At 35.7% G+C, this 4,332-nt stretch overlaps 1 long non-coding RNA gene across 1 annotated transcript; it reads right to left on the bottom strand.

Annotated features, from left to right (window-relative positions):
- Positions 1-3,714: 3,714 nt before the first annotated feature.
- On the bottom strand, positions 3,715-4,332 carry LOC111418951 (uncharacterized). The gene is made up of 3 exons (XR_011640688.1): positions 4,225-4,332; positions 4,049-4,165; positions 3,715-3,950 (listed from the first exon to the last, which is right to left on the bottom strand). It is a non-coding gene; the product is annotated as an uncharacterized lncRNA (long non-coding RNA).

Genomic DNA, 4,332 nt, shown 5'->3' with positions numbered 1-4,332 from the left:
AGCTTCTCTTTTTTTTTCGTTTTTTTCTGTACTGGAAGCTTTAACTGTTGAAATACTTTAAGTGGAAATGCATAAAGTTGATGTATTTATACAAAAATTCTTATCTCACAACAAAACAAAAATTATTTACAAATAATTCATATGCAAACACAGACTGTTAACGTCATAACATTGAAAACGGGCATAAATTTTTGATAATACCATTTTATAAATTTATAGCCATTTTCAATTGTTTATTATTAAAATAAATAAATACATTTTAATCACTATGCAGCAAAATATAAACTAAGAATATTTATTTTTCCTTTTGTTCTTGACCTCTTTAAACCCTTTAAAACTATGTAGTTTTCAAAGTCCCTCAAAGTTAGAAAAATCCATGAGGTCAGTAGTTCTTTGGAATGTCTTCTAATCGTATAACTCTTTGATCGGTATGTTCTATGCTATAAACGTCACACATGAAACAGAACTACCAGTCTGAGCAGTCGGGGAGGGACGCAAAAATTAATACTCCCTAGTAGTGGAGGAGAATCAATTATTAATGATTTTGTAGTATGTTAACGCATCACAAGATCGACGTTGACAGAGTAATAAAAGATTGAAGCTGCGACATGCAGACTCGACATGCGAAATATTAAAGAATATTAAGAACCATTAGAAAATGACAAAGCAGCAGCTCCAGGCTGTACAATATTGAAAACTGAGTTGAAGTAAGTTGCAAACAGTGAACATACACCATAAGCAAACTGAGGTGGGAACATCGCAACCACGTTTCCTCTGCTTAACAAATGACCAGAAACACCTAGGGATGGAAGATATATTTGATTCAGAACGCAGAACCCCTCAGCATGGAAAAGGTAAGGTAACCAACATGACAACGATAACGATTCCATCTCCTATGCGCCCTCCTCTTCTCATTGATTATTTTTATGGTAGATGATTTCATACTTATGAAACTTAGTAACAAATTGTTCAATGGCGTTATGTAAGTGATTACAGAAAACATCAATGCAAAAGTCTACGTCATTATTGCTCAGTACCGTCCTCCAGTTTATCATCGCAAGGTGAGTATTAAGTAAATCAATATTAGTTCTAAGATAATTGTAGGAGACGGATCAATTAACGTTAAGATTAGGTGGCGTTATGAAACAAAAAGACGTTTTGCTATCAGAAACAGCGTTAAAATGAATCTAACGAGTCGTGGTTAGCTCCTTATATGCCCACATAGCCAAAAATCTACAAATTCCTAATTTGGTTGATTCCAGAGCACAGATGGGTGTGGTTTAAATGTTGTGACGTAGGAAACAGGCAAGGACATGTACAGACATGTCCACTCAATGCTCGGCAGTACAACAATATATCTTGTAGTATTTTTCTTATATGCTCACTTTCATATTAAATCCACCACCCACTAAAATTCAAACTACAATTTTGAAACTTCCGTAAAATAATTCTTTATTATCAACTAAGAAACGATGAAAGTTTCAACTCAACTGTTATGTTTCCTGTACCATTATTATCTCCAACTTTCAATATTTTCTTCCTAGCAGTTAATGAATTTCTGCCCACAAAATGTCAGTTTATTTGATTGTCAAAAAGACGCCTTGTAATGCCCCCAGTGCGACGTCGTCGAAATTTTGCCCATATCAATGACTTTGATAGGGGCCGAACTATCTGTATGAAAGAGACGGCTCTCTCATTCCGAGAGATTGGGAGAAGACTGAATCGGGACTACACTACTGTTGCTCGGATATAGTCTTTATTGTCCGAAGAAGATATTCAGAGGCGCCGTCCTGCTGAAGACCCGCCCGAAGAAGAAACGCACGTGAAGACCGACTCCTTAGGCGGATGAACAACAAGATCGATTGCTGTGGATTGGACGAGAGCTTTGAACCGACATTTATCGATGGCAACTGTTTACAGAAGAATTTCTTCCTTTGGGCTTCATTCATACCTTAGACTTGCATTGTGTCAAGAACGGCAAAGGTGGGTTCATCAATGGAATGACATCGTCTTCAGTGATGTCGTAGAAGGGTGAATTTATTCCAAGACGGAATTTGGAGTTCGTTCAAAGACGACCCACAGCCTTAACACCTGGGGTTATGGTATGGGAGGCGATATGTGCTGGAAGAAGATCACCCCACGTTCATTTCATGCACATTAAACGCGCGTCGGTACATTGACAACGTTCTGGAACCGTTGTTGGTACATTTCATGCAGACGTTGCAGAATGCCACTTTCCAACAGGATAATGCAAGACCCCATACTGCTGTGGATACAAAAAGGTTTCTGGAGCAGGTTGGACTGCGGATTTTGCCCTGACCTGCACAGTCACCGGACTTGACTCCGATTAAACATGTCTGGGATATGATGGGTCGGCGACTAGGACAAGTACCCAGGCCTCCTGAGAATCTGGATGAACTTCGACACCATCATGCGTAGAAGAGTTAATGCGTGCATAGTGCATGGGTGGTGTATTTCATGTGAAAGTGAGTGTATAAAAGTCGCTTTAAAATTCTGTAAAATTTAATGAACTTTTGAAAAAGCTGTTTAAAAGAATTTCTCAAAATCCTGACGTGATGGAACAGATTTAAAATTAGTTTCCGAATCAGCATGAAAAACGACATAACTACACGTAATGGTGTATTAGAAATAAATTGTCTTGGGAAGTGTTATCGCTTTATGTGATAAATTCTTATACATTAATCAGTACGATTTTTTTATATGTTTGGTATTAATAATAACCGATTAATTAGTTGAACCATAACATTTACATTTCTGCCTAAGTAGCTGAAGTTGTCCACTACTTCGAAGTTGCAGTCTCCAATTGTGACACTCTGCCCAACACGATATCTCCATCTCTTACTCTGAATCAGGAGTTTGGTTTTGTCTTCGTTGATCCTTAGTCCAACCCTTACCAAAGGCTTTCTTCACCACCTGTATTATCCAAGGATGTTAAGATTATCTGCTTATCCTACCATTTGCGCGGACTTCTTTATCAAGGTTGCGTTTAGTTCGACTCCATTTCTTTCCATAGCATATTCGAGTGATATGTTGAATAGTATGGGCACTAATCCGTCTACTTGTTTCAGTTCTGAAGACACTTTGAATTCGCTTAAGAATTTCCTTTCTACTTTCACTCAGCATGTGATATTGGATTGAGGTCATGCATTATGGTGTGTTTGAAGTCTGTGATTAGCTGGTGGATGTCGGTGTCAAACGCCCAGAACTTTTCTTAGGTCTAAATTTTGGTCTGAAGTCACTAATGATGTTTTGGGCGTATTTTTCAATTTGTCTCTGATGATTATCGCGAGTACTTTGTAAGCTAAGTAGTGTTATTTCTCTATAATTTTCACATTTGAGATTATCTCCTTTTTAAGGCAAATGATGTGCCATTCATTGGAGATCTTTTCTGTTTTCCATATTTTCACTATGAGTTTATTTGTCAGTGTATCGGTGTTGTAAGTTGTTTTCCCCCATATTTTAAATGTTTATCTTCGTGTGCTTCTAGGTTTAACTTATGCCGGGCCTGCAGTGTATTCGTGGTAAAGAGTTTTTGTCAATCACATAAAAAACCTACTCAGGAAAAAGGAAGAAGAACTCACTTGTCGTTACGACCTAAGTGGGATCCTTAGGTCTGAAAGAAACTATGAAAATCACTTTTAGAATAACTAATACATTGGAAAAAATGGATAAGGTAAAATATTTTTCTTTAAATATAAAAAACTGTTTATTCTTATTATTTATTTCATTGATTAACATTTTTTCTATTAATATGAAATTTATTATTTCACCTAATTACTTCGCTTGTATCTCGTTGTTTTGTATATTCTTAATATGGACGTTATAATCATCATAATTCCCGTAGGTTTCTTCATTTAATCTGCATACTATATGAATTGCCGTGCGTTTATTTGGTTTTCTTGTGTAAATATTTCTGGTCGCTAATTCACCTACAAAAAAAATGTTTTTGATTCTCTTTTAACTTTTCTACATTCTTGTTTGATGTTGCACCACATAAAGACAATTTCTTTTTAATTTATTTATTTACCTTCGCAATAATCTTCGATAATAACCTGAGTACGATGATTTATTGATGTTACTTTTCTGACACATGTTCTGGTCAAATACGAACATACGGTAAAACATCGTTTAAAATATGTGTCACCTTTAAAACAACTTTTAACAAAATCGAAATCATTGACTAAATTAATAATGAAAACTTACAATAATTTTCTTCTTCATAATTTTGACTTTTTACAAAAACCAGAATTTGTAACATCAAAATTAAACTAAATACGATTTTATTCGCGAACATTGCGTGTTATTCGATTA

Source organism: Onthophagus taurus, chromosome 6, assembly GCF_036711975.1.
Source record: "Onthophagus taurus isolate NC chromosome 6, IU_Otau_3.0, whole genome shotgun sequence".
Classification (NCBI taxonomy): Eukaryota; Metazoa; Arthropoda; class Insecta; order Coleoptera; family Scarabaeidae; genus Onthophagus; species Onthophagus taurus.
This window is presented reverse-complemented; position numbering and strand designations above follow the sequence as displayed.